The following is a 16703-nucleotide window of genomic DNA, read 5'->3' as shown; positions in this document are numbered from 1 at the left end:
CTAGGTTGGCTGATATTAATTGTGAGTGCAAGGATCAGTGATGACAGGTGATTCTCCCAATGCTTATTTGGCTAAAAGTATTTGTCATGTCATTGGCAAAGATATTTAGAGAGCCAATGAATGGGCTCATTACAGGTTTGCTGGTATCCTGGCAGTAAATCCACCAGGATACGGGCAAATTGTATTACTGTTAGCGGTACTCGGTCTAGTAGAATGCCCACCTGATTCCAACTGCTAGGTGATGGTGTAACTCCCCATTCCATGGAGTCTGATAGTACTCCATGGGGTGTTTGCACTGGTATTACTGGCACCTGTAATGCTGGTGTTTTTTGCTGGTAAGGTGGCTGACTGACCTACAGCTTTGAGCTTGAGGTCATTCTGCCACCTCACTGCCAAATTTGTAGTTGGCCGGTGGAGAAATGTGCCGGTAAACTTTAATTCTGGCACATTAAAACTGCACCAATTCAACACCGGCTAACTCGTAATGAGTAAGAAAGGAGGTCTGGTATTTTCTTGGCGGATGGGAAAGCAGGATTCAAGAGAATGACTGGTAGCTCAAGAAGTAGAAACTCTGAGCCTTGCCCCTCTTATCAGGAAAATTAATCTTACCATATGAAGGCCAATCCTCTATCTGTTAATCTAGTTTCAGTTAGTCTACAGCTGTTGTTTTGGATGCCATTCCTGATAATTGGTGCATAAACCTTGCAGACCACTTTACAGGGATGACCAATAGATGCGGTGAATGGTCAGTGATCCAATTGAAGATGCAATATACATTTTTATAGTGGATTAAGCATTGGGGAGTATGGCTGTTAAGGCCTGGCTTTGAGGAGCAGTGTGAGATGAAGTGTCTGGTGGTCCTGTGGGTTTGGACTGTGATTGTGGTCAAAGTGAGATGAATTCAACAATTAGTTTTTTCGGGACCAATCTGTCTAGGGAAAGCTCTAAACTGTTGTTGGTGTGGATGAAGATGGGTGAGCATCCTGGGGAGGTAGTTAAGTGGATCTCCCAAAGCATTTGGTGTGATGAGCTGAAAGGGTTGTGATGGTTTGACTATGGACTGGTTCGGGATGAGTAAATAACTCGACTGAACCGGGCCATGAAGAAGGCTGTTGCGGGTACACAGGCAGTGATTTTGCAAACGCAGTTGACGCCATTAGGCCAAGTGGTGGTGGAGCAAACAGATCACAGTTCTTTAGATATCATAGATTGGGAGTTGGCTGGCAGCCTGTTTGTGAATTCCTTCACTTGGTATTTTCCAAGGACAATTAGGTTGTTGTAGGCTTCAACCATAATTTTTCCATTTTGTCGAGACATTTGGTAATGGAATTGTGCTCACTTAATTGCTCTAACAGCACATCTAAACCAGGATTAGGGTATGTAATGAATCCAGGGAATGTGTCCCTTCTCCCCAGAGGGGAGCCACCTCGCCTTTGGGAGAAGGGAGGTGAGCACACTATGCAATACCATCCCTAGGGTTCAGAGCAAGTGGTATTCCACTGCGGATTAACCCCCTCTCCTTTAGAGACAGAAAGGAGTGCCCAGGTCAGGGTTCCATCCCACTTCCCCACTGTACCAAAACCCTAATGTGTGTTGGTTGGATGGGAAGTGAATCTGTTAAATATAGGCAGGGCCCCTTTAAAGTGAATGGCTGGGTTAGTGATCTGTACTCGATTCCACCTCCTGGAGAAACTGCTGACCAATGGAATCTTCCCCTCCTCACCAGGAAGGAATTTAAGATGAGAGGGAAACCAGCCAGAGGAGAAAGCACCCAACAGATAACACGCAATGCTGGCCCATGGCAATCTGCAAAGATGGGAGGATGTTCCTCTGATGAAGGTGAAGAGGGAAAATGGGACGGTCCCTTCCTTCCAGACCATGGCCTATGACGTCACGACCTAAGCACCCGCCGCGGGAGGAGTTCGACCTGCTCACTGCCGCCCCTGACGTCAAGATCTACCGTGGCCACGCCACATACACCCAGGCAAGCTGCGTGCCACCACAATCTCATACCAGGATCCCAGGTGGAGCTGACACCGACCTTAGGGATCAACTCGATTAGATGTCACCCACAAATACCGCCATCGTTAGAGATGACATGACGACATAGCCGGCGGACAGGAACAAACGTGCCACCAAGCACATGGATCAGGCACACACCAACCCACACGAAGAACATACTCAGTGCTATGACGTAGAGGACCGCTCACACTCACACACATGCATCGTTGTTATTTTTCATATAGGCCAATTACAGCACTGCAGAAATGCAAGATGCCAGAAGAGCTTGTGTACATGATTGCAGACGCTTCCTCGCCACTAAAACCATAAAGATGTATTCTTGTACATGGACTAATGCATATGAATAGCTGTCACCCCTCGCAAACTCTGTATTATGGGCCAAATACCGCCACCCATGAACTAGGCCAAGGTAGGCCGCAAACCAGGGTCCCCAGGCCGGAGCAGCTCAGACAAGCTGCAAGGTGCTGATCACGCAGAACAAACCCTGATGAGAGCCCCACAGCCAAGGCAGCGATGTTGCAATCTACATGCTGCGCTCCCCGTGCCAAGCTTACACCTGCCACGGCTACACGCTCCCCAGAGCCGAAATACATATCAAATTCTCATAATTCTGCTTCAGCAACGGTCTCATAACACGTGACCAGGCCGACCTGATACGATGCCAAGCCCCAAGGACCAGAGAAGCTCTGGGGTCTCACGTCTGGGACACAAACCGCAACAATGAAGTGACAAATTGCACACCAACAGCGATGGGAATGACACACACACTGGATAATAGTCAGACCTGTCCATTGTCCACCACTGACACATAGTCATACTTTGTTGCCAGCACCAGGTACACCGCGAGCTGGGAACGGCAATGGTCCCAGGTTTTGGGGCTAGCGGGAGGACCAATCAGAATACGAGGGGCTCACCACTGACGCCATTATAGTTTGCCAATCACTAATGTTCCCCTTGTAACAATTCTCTTGTAGCAATAATTTGGGCAGCCCAAGCGTACCACCTGACCCTTTCTCCACCACTAACATTGTCTTCTATATGTGTCTATATTGAGCCTACCACTCGGGGAGCCAACCCGAGATAGCTTTAGGTTTTGGGCTAATTTAACAGGTGATGCACATAGCCGTGTCATACAGCTAGAAAAAGGGCCTGCGAGCCCACCACGAACGAGATGTCTCCTAGATGCTTGTGATCTGAGAGCTTATCCCTGTCTGTTTTGGTCAATAAATAGCAGTAACTCTTTGCTCTTGTGTGTGTCTCATACACCTTTGGGACGCAGGAGGAGTTGGGGCCTCCCCAATCCCTGAGGTCCGCGGACGGCCCTGCCGACCCCCGTGAAATTGCCCCGACAAAGGAAAGAGAGCTACACAGAGGAGGTGGTGGTCCACAAGGAACCCGGTTTGACGACGGCAGAGACCTCAACCAAGTAGGGGCCACTGAGGCAGGAAGTCTACCACCAAGCAACCAGAACTGATATCCCGTCGCCCAGACGCTGAAGTCCTAAATGGGAGGAAGACGAGCCGCAAAGCTGACCGCGCATATCGAAGAGAACTCCAAGGTGAGAACCCATAAGAGCCGAAGAATGTGACACCAGTGCCGAGGCCCACTGCGAGAGAGAAGGTACATGGTTACAGAGGGGTCTGGTTGGAGGGCAGAGAAGCAGATGTAAAACAGGATTGAGCAAACTCATATCCCAACAGGGGTTGAGAAAGTGTGGACTCTGCAAGAGTGTGAGAGAACTGTAATAAATCGGGCTGACCAAGCCCACAGCCCACCTTGGACTCAGAAAGGGAAGACCACACAAGGAGGTGAGAGAACTGTAATAATCCGTGCTGAGCAAGTCCTTAACCTACCTAGGTGAAACAAAATGAAGACTCCACAAGGCAGTAAAACAGCTGCACTGGGTAGGGTCAACCAAGACTGTAGCCCAACATGGGCAGAGAAACGTAAAACCCTACAGAAGGGTGAAGAACATAATGTTGAGCAAAGCGATAGCCCTCCCAGGGCTGAGAAAACAGATATCCCTGGAGGGGATGACATTAGGAAACAACACTGCAGGGCTAAGCATGCCCTGGTCCTATCTGAGGTTACAAGTTGGAACAATCTCAGATCCACAGAAAGTGCACTGTGTTGGTTCCTGTTTCAATATCAACCTACTCGGGTTAGAGGAATAGGATAAACTGGAAAGTCTGGGATTGCTTGTTGGGGACATTGTGGTATTTGAAACTAAGAGACATTTGTTTTGTTTTCTGGATTTTCTTTTGCTGTAAATCTACAAAGCCTGGAGCTAAAAGAAACTGTGAGAACATTGTGGGAGGAGGTCTGATGACCAGTCACCACTGATATTCCAAATGGGGAAGTAACCTGCATGCTTAGTTAGAACTTAGCTTTCTTTATGTTTTCCTTTATTAGTGGTAGGACAGAGATAGGTTAGTGAAAGTTTGACACAGGACTGGATGCATTTTGTAAAGACATCCTGACGAACACCCGTTTGCTATTTTATAGCACAGAGAACACATAGCAGAAGTAGGGGTCAGAGTAGGTTTTCTTTCAGTTTACTAATACACATCTGTTTTCAAACATGTCCTCCTGTCTTTCTCCTATGTCTGACTTACCACATGTGGTAAGAGATGGTGGATACAACCATTTGAGCCTTTGAGTCCATTTGAGGGTATCAGGTGTGCTGTATAGAATATCTATATTAATGTTGCCAGTTTTGGGGTAGTGGCAAATATCTACTATAGGTGTCTTGCGGTTTAGAAGAAAAGAATTGCCAGTGATTGACAGGTGGGAGGAGACCCAATTCCCTTGCCCCGGGCGGTTCATGAAACTATGAACCACACAATATTCAGCCTGTGCATGGGTGCTCTAGAATTTTGTTTTCTACCCACCCCCTTCTTTCCACACTCGTACCTTAGCGTGCCTTCTGGGCACAACCAATGCCACTGCTGCCAACCTAAAGCTTGAACACTATCTTAAAGCAATAACATTTGCATTTTCATTGACCCCCGCCATCAATATCTACCCTCTTTATCAAATGGCTCTATAATGGGACAGGGAGTCCTTCAGTGTATGCAGCATACATTTCTGTCCTTAATGCTAGTTATATCGCAGAATGAAGCCACACAGCACTGCCTCCATTCTTGAGGATGTAACATCCACACATGCTGCAGCCTCTCACGTCTGTGATGTTCTCCCTAATCCGGAATGGATTCTGGGAATGCCTGGTCATGAATTTACAGGCATACATTTCTGTCACAAATGTAGGCACTGCAACTTTCTCCACATACATTTAATTCCCAACCTGAAACCTCTTGAAATACTATCTGCAAGGGAGACTGTGCGCCTCTGGTTGGCGACACCGTCAGAACAACTGATATCCACAACCCTTCCAATCTGGAGCTCGGGAAGCTGCAAATTGCTTATCATATGCTCATTAAATGCAAGCTCCTTCTTAATGCCATGCTGTGACATAGGGCACCTTGCTCCTTTCCCTTCTGAGGCCATCCCACATTTGAGTTTTCTGTGAGATGGCTATGCCTCATCTCAGTATCAGAAAAGAACAAAGATGTGTCTTCCCTCTGCCATCTTATGTTTAACATAATGATGTTTCCTCTATGTGTGTGCCCCGTCTCCATAGTAAGTCCTTTCGCTACAATAGCTCCAGGCTGTCTCACATCCTCTATCCTACACTGTGTCCAGCGCTGCTCCTGGCATTTCAGTCTTGGCCTGCAGAGCTTACTAGAGATTATACGCCCCCTCCTGATGACACCGACTAATTGCCTGGCGAGGTTTGGATAAGTGTGGAATTTAACCACATTCTTGTCACTTACGCTGCAGGAACTGGCATTGATGAACTATTATTATAATAATAAGATAAAATTTGGACCTCATTACTAGTTTGGAGACAACAGAAAAACATGGTGGATGTGGAATTAAGGCCAATTTCAGTCTTCTGAAATAGGAGTTGCAAACCATTTTGGAGGTAACACCACAAGCTTATGCACGGAGGTATTACCTCCAATAAACGTTGAAATTAACATCAATGGAATTACCTCCAGAGGTATATCCTCCATTTCCCAATGAAGACCTAAGAAACTTCAGAACGAGGACTAACCACAGTGCATAATCAGTTGGAAATTCCACAGTTCTCTCTGGTGGTAGTTGTAATTATGTTGGGAGAATTTAGCACTGTTAATACCTCCAAATGCATGATGAGGCTAGGCGTTCATGCTGGATTTCCTCCTGCTCGTACGTGCTCTGATAAGAGGTTTTATTCGCCAATTTAATGTCACTGAATGAAGGGCTAAACGTCAAAGCTGTAGTGTAGATGGCACGCAGATCTCTGAAACAAGATGATCTGAGTGAGCTTCAGCATTGCCCCGTCCAAACACAGATGACCAAAAGAAAAGGAAAAAAAAGACAAACAAACAGTGAATACCAGCACTTGTGTCAGCAAGATACACAGAATAAGGAGAATGGCAAGTATGTGCCATTTACTTAGTCTTAAAGTCATCCCTTACCTTCCTTGGCACACCAAGAGGTAGCAGTGGTCAGGTAATTTAGGTCAACTCCAATGGCGGAAGCACAGTAGAAAGAATACAGGGTAAGACATTACTACTTTAAACAAACTAGTGTCCACACATGTTAAATATACTATACAAGGTAGGTACATGTGATAGCACAATAACAATGAGGTCATTTGTGTCATTTGTGTCAGTAAGGCCTTAGGATTCTGAGGATACCATTACTTTGTCTTAATTCTTCGAGGTAAGGTTGACAGCAAGGTCCCATGTCAAATGGGACCTTACAATAAGACGTTTCTACAGGTGAACAGAGAACCTACAATTTCCAAACCACAGGTTAGTCTCTCATCTGTGAGAGTGGCGTCACATGCAGCCATAGAGCTGGGGGGAAGCAATGAGTCTACATTAGTACTGGGAGCCATCTTTTACGTGCTATGGAGATTGTCCACTGGTTCACTCAACCAGAGGGTGGCAGGTGAAGGTCTGGGTTGTGGGGTGAACAAGCAAATAAGGGTAACCGTTCGCCTGTGCCCTTCTCTGGCTGTCATGGCATGGCTGCCCTGAGAAGGGCAGTTAAATGAGGTGTTCGGCACACGAGAACAATGCAACACCAAGAAAAACACCAGAGGATTGTTGGCTGGAGGAGGGGAGAAGGAAGCAGGTGGTGTGGATGAAGATAGAGTTGGTAGCCCACTGGGATTTGCAAAATAATGCAAACAAAGGTCAACGGACGCAAGGGGGTAATGAGCACTCACCAGAGGACACTGAAAGGTCTGGATGGGGCATCAGTTGCACAAAACAAACACGACAGAGAAGGCAAGCAAGGTGTTACGGGTCACATGAGCCATGAAACACCAATCTGGGAAAGAGGCGGGCTAGTTTATGGAAGAAGGAAACAGATGGTGAAGATGAAGGTGCAGGGTGGGGAGTGCAGGTATGGCACAAGAATACAAACAAAGGTCAGCAAAGACAAGGGCCCTCATTCCGAGGTTGGTGCTAGTCATGGCGCTATCAGCGCCATGACTAGCACAATTACCAGTACCGTGTCTGCCCTCGTTCAATGGGGACTTACCGGTCTAGTCCGACCTTTGCGGGACCGGTAAATCCCCATTGAAAATGTCAATCACCATTCCCATTTGAGCCCCCATAGGGCTCAATGGGAATGGGGAGGGTGCTAATAACGGTACCGTAAATTACGGTACCGTTATTAGCTCTGAAGTCCCTTTGCGGATCCTGTCCATAACGCCTGGTAAAAACAGGCGTTAAGGACGGGGGCGCAAAGGGACCTCGTAGTAGGGCGCAAAGGGTTTACCGGCACCAATGTCCTTAACGGTTCCCGGTATCCCTTTGCGCCCTACTCGGAATGACCCCCAAGGAGTGGAATGAGAACTTACCAGAGGTACATGGAAAAATCTGGATGGCCCTATATTGCAGGAAAAGGAAAGAGAACAGCACATCATTATTCCCAAAGTTGAACTGCTAAATTGCTCCGCCCCTGGGTTTCACGCTTTCTAGGCAGCTTCTTAATAATCCAGGCCATCTCTAGGCAGACAGCATTGGGGAAGCTGCTGGTCATGTGACCCGCCCCCTCACTCAGCTGCTCCACCCAGCACCTATTTGGCAGTCCTCCTTGGGTGTCCTCATCGCCTAATTTCTCAGTAAAGGGCGGACGAATACAAGGACCTCACCTGTTCGTGCCTGTTTGGACCTGATGTGCCATGGGCCAGACACGCTCTCCTGCATTTCAGCCAGAAAGTAGTCACTACTACTACTTCTACTTGCTAATAGACATCACCATAAGTGTACTCCCACTCGGTAGGGTTTGAATGGCCGAGCACCCTGAGCAGCCTTGGCAAGCTACCTTGCGAACCTCATCAATATCACCCTTGCCCACATCCAACACCCATGGACCACATGGACACACACCCTCATGCTGATCAGTGCTCACTCAGCAGTCGCTCATGCATCAGAGATCATTGACCTAATTTCATAGAACAACCTTGATGCCCTCTTCATGCACAAAACAGGATTTACCTCATCCCCCATCCATCTTTTTGATGTGTTATTAACCCCAGGATACTACATCCAACATGCCGACTAGCCAGGAAGGGCAGAAGGCAGAGAATCAATCATCCACCGGGGCTCCATCATCCCCTCTCCCATAACAATCTCAATCAAGTCACTCTCAAGCCGGTTCCCTTTAGCGCAAGAAATTCGTCACCTTCCACCTAAACTACAAAACAGCATATAGGAGTAACTTTTTCATTGCCAGCATATCCAACTACTCTCCTCTGCCAAAAGTAGCACACACCAATTATGTCTTTGTATGAGATTTTTCTGTCCCCCAGTCTCACGTCAACAACCACATTCAGAGCACTCTTTTTCCACCGACTGGATCCATGGAAAGGTAACATCATACATTCGGTTTTTACATCATTCCCCCTCATCACCTGCACAGACCCTATCCCACTCGATTGGTCTAACCAGGCTGCCATCTCACTGTCAATCATCCATTCGACCATGACCCACAAAGTCAGGCTAAATGCCCCCTGACTCAGCTCTACTCCTTCAAAACCTTCCAGGTCAATGAGTTAGAAGCAAACCTCGCAGACTTCCCTACCAGAGGGAATGCATAACTCCACTATGAAACTGGTAGACACTCATTTTTCCCCCTAAAAACCAACTTATTCTTTAATTGTGTATTTAGTTAATAAAAACCGTAAACACATCCAACAGACCAATATTAAACATACAATACATCAACGTTAAGACAATATAAAAGATCACATTCAATATTCATTCATATGGTAATCAAATATCCCTAATAAACTGTGTGCATAATAGAATAATAGATACAATTATTGGATAATAATTCAAAAACATAGCAGTATTAGGATAAAACCTTCTGAACTTTTTCCCAAATATGAAAGGCAGATGCAGTAATCACTATCGATTCTGCACAATATAACATACTCCAGAATTGGTCAGAAGTAAGGAAGGCCATATTTCATACCAAATGTCCATATGCTTTCGCATATAATTTGGTTAAAGGTCCACACGCTGTGAGTAAGTGACGAGATGTTTCTATATCCTCTTTGCATATTCTTTATAAGGAATACCCGTCCAGCCTCCAAGATACTCGTTGGTGGGCAAGATGTTAAATCTTAGGTACATAACAAATCTTTTAATTTCTCGGTGCCCTTCTTTAATTAGGTAACTCTTGGGGTGGTTATAACAAAAACCCTGGATAGCAACTGTGGCGTAATTCCTCCGATGGTGCAGATGGCTGAGGCTGGAGCTTATGTCCCATATGATGGTTTTGGATTTCATATCCATGGCCGCAGTGGGCAAAGCAATCAAATCTTGCAAGGAAAGCCCTATTTCATGATATTACTGGTGCATGGATGCCTGTATTTTTACAGACAGAGGGCTACTCAATGTTTTCAGATAATGCTTGGCAATAGTACCAAGCAATCTGTTATGATGAGTATGAGTCAAATCAAATGAGAGGACAAAGTTACCTTGCTGTAACAACCATAATGATCTTGGGAGCCCAAACTCCAGTCTCACCGCCTGCACCGGTACTGACAACAGTACACCAACAATTGAACAAAGTAATTTGCCCTCTAGGCAGTCCAACCATGTCATGTTTGCTATGCATAAAGAGTCTGTGCCATATAATATGCCAGGTACAATGCTGGTTTTATATATGGCAATCAAACCCTCAGTGTTCTGTCCTCCCTTGCTATTGATATACTTTTTAAGCATCCACCATTTCTTCAGCACCTTACTTATTATGTGGGCACCATGATCTGATTGGAGATGACGGGTCCTCATGTGAACCAAAAGGTATGTATAATGATTGATTATTTCCAGAGACACTCCGTCAAGTTTCCAGACAAATTCATTCTTAACACTTGTACTATTGCCCACTATCAAAACCTTGGTCTGGGCCACATTTATCTTAAGATTATTTCAAACACCAGCTGCTCTAAGGCCAAACCATCTGCCCCTTGGTGTACCCCTGAGCTCGCCTTCAAGAAGTACTCAATCAGAGCCCCATAGAAACGGTGACGCAAAAAACATAGCTTGGAGGTCTCACAAAGCTCAAATCATTGTGCACCAACTGTAGGATTCTGATTACCGATGCCAAAGCTGCTTACTAGTCCACGACCATCGCGACAGCCTCTGACAGCAGCAAAGCCCTACTTGAAGTAATAAAGTATTGTACCAAACCCTCCCCGGCCCCACGGAGCCAGCAACTAAGGAAAAATGTGATGGAATCAACAACTTTTTAATTGAAAAAATAGACAAAATCTGACAAATCATCTAATCAATCTCCCACATATTAGCCCTCCTCTGTACTCCAGCACACACACTGCCATGCTGGACCAAATTCTCTCCCTCAGACCTCCTAAAAACGATTGCCTCCACTAAGCCTACTTCCTACTCTCAAGATACCATCCCGGCCTCCATCATGAAATAACTGCTGGGCTCAGCGCTCAATGCATTCCTCAGTATCATTATGCCTCCTTCACAGAAGGCTCATTACCAGACACCCTCAAATCTTGTCTCGACAACACCGACCCAAAGCCCAGACAACCTTATCAATTACCTGCACATTACGAACCTCCTGTTTATTTACCAAATTTTTGAAAAAGTAGTCATTACACAACTACTCACCAGAATCAAACAACTACACCTCCTAAAAGACTATCAGATGGGGTTCCACCCCAAGTTAAGCATCGAGACAGTCACCATACAGGTGGTGGATGATGCCCATCAAATCTTTGCTTAGTATGACTCATGCTTCCTTGTTAACTTGACCTCCCAGCTGCATCTGGCACTGTCAACCACTGCATCCTCCTCTGCATCCTCGCCGAAAATATGGGATTCTCTGATAGTGTCCAGAATTGGTTCACCTCCTATCTCTCAGGCAGCCATGTTCAATAAATTAAACACTATTAAAGAGAAGATATAACTCAATAAGAAAACAATAACACCAAAAGATGTGGTAACTATGAACACCACCCAAAGGATGTGGAAACTAGAAGAACAGTTCACATTTAAACCTGTGAGTGAATCTGAACTGTCACTGATAATAGAAAAACTGAAACCAACTAACTGTAAGGGGGATGTTTGTCCTTCTATGGCTGTTAAAGCATGTTCTTCTATATTAATTACCAAATTCTGCACGTTTGTAAATGCATCCTTCAGTGAAGGCCGTTTCCCCAACCTTATTAAGAACACGTGGATCTCATCTCAGCTGCAAAAAAACTGCCCTTTGCCCTTAGAATCCATTGAACTACTAACCCATATTTAATTCCCCATCTTTGCTTAAAATCCTGGATCAAGTTGCTTATACACAAGTTATGACTCATCTTAAATCCAACAATATCCTGAACAAATGGCAGTCAGGTTTTAGAGAGAAACATGGTACGGAGACAGCATTGTTGGATCTTAAGTATAGGCTGCTCAGACATATGGATAATGGACAGACGGCTATGCTTATGCTACTTGACCTCTCCACCACCTTCGACCTGGTGGACCATGCATTGCTGGTCTCCAGGCTGGAGGAGGTGGCGGGTTTCTCAAGGTCAGCAGCCTGCTGGGTTGAATCTTTCCTCAGTAAGCGCCAATATTGTGTTAGCAGTGGAATGGTGTCTGCAAAACCGACTGAGCTCATGCAAGGAGTACCACAAGGGGCCTGTCTGTCCCAGGTATTCTACAGTATTTTCACTATTCCTTTTCTTGATTTTTTTAGAAAAAAAACAAGATTGAGTTCACAAATTATGCTGACGACACACAATGTGTTGTCCCCCTCTCTGGCAATTTTGCAGAGGACGAGATCACCATCAATAGGATATACGGACTGATTCAAAGCTGGATGTGCAATAATGGTCTTGCATTGAATACCAGCGAAACAGAGCTGATGTTGGTTGTCACAGAAGCTAAAACCCGTAAAATGGCAATGGTATACGCCCAGCTCCAAATTGATGGCTGTATGATAAAAAAAAAAATAAAGAAAAGACCCTTGTGATTTACTTTGATCATAATCTCAACATGAAGGCACAAGTTGGTAGCCTGGTCTCCTCAACCTCATACAACATTAAATTAATATCACATGCTCATCCATTTATCGCTAGAGAGAACCGAGAGATACTTGCTAGGACTTTGATGGGCTCCAGACTAGATTGTTGTAGTAGCCTGTTAATTGGTTTGCCTAAAGCCGATGTGAGTCGGCTTCAAGTTGTGCAGAATAATGCTGTCAGAATTATTATGGCTCTCAACAGGAAAGACCATATTTCTGAGGCTAGAAGGAGTTTACATTGGCTCCCAATGAAAGCTAGAATTATTTTTCGATTCCTTCTAATTATCCACAAATGACTAAAAAAGCACAGCACCAGTATACTTGGAAGAAGGGCTGGAATTACAATCTAACTCACATAATTTAAGATCGAATAACACCTTCCAACAAAAAATACCAGATAGTAGACTGTCTCAAGTTAAAAAAGGGGCTTTATTTTGCTGTAGCCCCTTCTGTCTGGAACATAATCCTGCTGAACCTTAGAGAGGAAATCTCAACACCCGTGTTCAGGAAGAAACTAAAGACATTCCTGTTTAGTAAGGTCTCTCGTTTCAAATCTGCATAGGCTCCCCTGGTGATAGCGGACTTCCTGCCATGTTTTTCTCGTCTTGTCTGATGTACTGTTTTTGTCTCTGATCTTTGTTGCAGCCTTGATCCTCCGGGTTAGTGGTACATGATACAAATGTATAAAGTAAAGTAAAGACACCAGGCCGTCGAGATGAATATATTGCATTCAAATCAACAACAAGTTTCCTGTGGAGTCTACCAAGACTCCATCCTGTCATCGATCCTTTTTAACCTTTAGATGGAGCCTGTGGGCAAGCTTCTCAAAGATCCTGATATAGCTATCCACTAATACACAGATGATATTTAGTTGTACATGAAAGTAAAAAGCCCACAGGACATCAGTCATCACAGTGATTACCTAGCCATCATTCAGTACTGGATGCCGACTGCCTATCTCAATCTTAATCCATCCAAGAGCGAATTTGTCCTCACTGGTCACCCCGCTAAACAACAACTTGTTCAACAATGGCTCATTCATATGCGACTAAACGGATTTGATCTGCAGCTCTCAGATACAGCTAAATCCTTAGGCTTCAAAATTGACAGTAGCCTGTCCTTCCATAAACACATAGCCAAGAATGCCCAAACCGCCTGGCTCTAAATCTCCACCCTTCACAAAATCAAACACTCTATCCCTCCACAGGACCTCCATAGTGAAGTACAGGAGCTTGTGTACTCACACATCAATGGGGGAAATGCCCTCCTTTTATGGCTCCCAACAGCTCACTTGGCTTCCCTAAAAGCAGTTCACGACACTGCAGCACATCTTATTACTGGTGGTGGAAATTTGACTGAATCACCCCCATCCTAAGCAAACTACATTGGCTTCTCTCCAGGCCAAAATACTGTTCAAAACTGCATATATCATCTACAAAACAGTCACAAGTAGCACAGTGTGTGCCTGGTGTCTAAGCTCCACATATTTGGAGGCCCACGATCCTCCTCACACAGCAAATCAGCCAACCGGTTCGAATCAAAGCTCGTCCGCAAAGAGAAGACCCGCAAACAATCATTCTCTTGTAACGCACCCACCCTGTGGAACACACTCACAGCATCAGCTCAGCATACACCCACAATTCTCCAACTTCACAAATCTCTCAAAACCTGTTTTTTTCAACAATACCTGACCAAGGACATATCCCAGTGCATGCAGAGACCACAACTCACATAACTGCACTACTGATAAAAGAAGCCAGCCCAAATGCTCCACTGCTCTCAAGCTAGGTCTGCACTTTAACTAATAAAATAAAAATAACAAAATGTACAGCTTTTGCCATAACAAAATGAACACAACTGCCACTGCTGCTTGTATAAACCTCTCAACATTCGTACGTTCATCCATTTCTTACTCACCACACTTTGAAACCTCTAATATCCATCCTCGTGCTCAGCAAACTTGATGTCTGCTCATGCATAGTCCTTGGCCTGGATCTACGTGATAATATTGCATCCGGTACTGCGAATGTGAAAATACCGAATTTTTTATTATGATTTTAGGCAAAAAGAAATGCGGGTGGGTGCCCCCAGCCACATCCCCCACTTCCACCTACCAACAACATACTGGTTGGCTCTGCATACACAGCCACTCCCTTTTCAAGTTCCTTTACCTAGTCTTCAAAGCTATCAATGGTCTTGCTCCTCAGTTTCTGGCTGACAGTATCTCTGTCTACTCAGCATCTTGTTACCTCTGCTGCTCCTCGGCACTCAACCTCGCTGTCACATGCCCCCGTGCCTCCTCTCACTTCTGCTCTTTCTCCATACTCACTTCGCTACATTGGAAACATCTGCCCATGGCAATCAAAGCCAGCTTGAGTGCAGATCTCTTGACAGCTCAGCTTAAACCGAACCTACTGGCCAAAGAGGCAGCTCCCTGCACTCCTTACCTTATCCTCTCTATTGGGCCTCACCACTCCCTTCAGTGCCACGTAACAATGTAAAATTGTATATTTGCACAGCACTCATCTTTCGTTTGCAGCAATTGCCCACAAGTTAATTTCTTTGTGTTGGCTTTGCTCTGTATCCCACTATGTTATCACCCTCATAAACTGGCTCACCACTATATTTGTGCTATTGTACAGGCACACTTCTGGGGAATACCTCTGCCATCTGTAAATGTGCTATTGTAAGTTTTCTCTGATTGAAATGGACAGAACTTTTCTTGAAGAAAAGGTGAAAAGAAATACAAAAAAATTATTATACTTGAACCAGTAGACGTAGAGCCTTACTAAACAGATGCAAAATGTTGTAACGTAATGACGCTACTTGTGAGCGTACTTTCTCCCGTTATACCCATAATTTACCATACTCGGAAAATACAAGCGTATTATCTGTTCGATTGGTCAGCGGTGACACGCGTCATAGATTGTGTCTCAGCCTGCTCCTAGGCTGATTGAGGATGAATGATTCTCAAATGTGTGATTTACTGTGTAATTATTGATTTTGATTGGATTATGGGAATATATTATTGAACTTTATGAGCGCAGGCCCAGGAATATCGCTTACTTAATTGCATTTGCCATTTGCAATTCTCTTGCCTAATGCACCGTCATATTTAATGAAGTGCATCTAATGTTTGCTTCTCCATTTCACTTATTATAACAATCTGCTTCTTACCTACCTTATCTCCTACTAGGTGCTTATCATTCCTTGATTATAATTACATTTTGAAATTTGAAGATTGTTGTATGTGTTGCAGTTAAAATTGTCAGGTAGAAACCTACCATCTCTATATGTCTCAATTAACTTCCTTTGTCAACACGAAATTATGATTTATCGTATAGCTATAGAATAGGGCTGCATATGTTGGTATGTTGAGTATTTAATTAATAGATTGGATTGTGCTTATTTTAGTGTTTTTTATTTCGATTTGTATATTTGTATTGATCTGTGAATGTGTGAGGAATGTCAGATTTGTGTATTTATTGAAGAGTATATTGATGATGAATTAATGTTATTTCTTTTAAAATGTTATGATTGTCTAATTTCCATGTTTTAACTTTTCTTGTAATATATATGTGTAAAAGTTCAAATATTGAACATAAGCACAACAAACAAAAAAAGAAAGTTATTGGTGTTTCCCCCGAGAGGGAAATTGTTAGCGATCAGAATGCATGTAAAATCTAAAATATTGAAAATATCACAGTATAAATCATAGACCTAATTCATTACACAGAGCGTATTTCATTCCATACGACACAACAACAAAAATAACAGGCATGCGCGTCAGGTCCTGAAATACCTGTGGCTATATGCCCAGCCTCAGAAACTGTCCCTTGTGTTACAGGAGGCCGCTTCGCCTGCCGGAAATATTCTAGACACCCTCTCTATTGAATCTCATCCGGATCTCACAGCTTGGGTTTGGAAGAAGACACCTATTGACAGGTGCTGGAGCACTGAATGAGCGTAGACTTGATGGGCAGCTCGAATGTGGCCTTCCTCTGACACTGTCAGAGTGGCAGCATTTTCTGAGAGAGGCAGATCAAATTGGCCCCAGACCCGAC

Source organism: Ambystoma mexicanum, chromosome 10, assembly GCF_040938575.1.
Source record: "Ambystoma mexicanum isolate Mex_15411 chromosome 10, UKY_AmexF1_1, whole genome shotgun sequence".
NCBI lineage: Eukaryota > Metazoa > Chordata > Amphibia > Caudata > Ambystomatidae > Ambystoma > Ambystoma mexicanum.
This window is presented reverse-complemented; position numbering follows the sequence as displayed.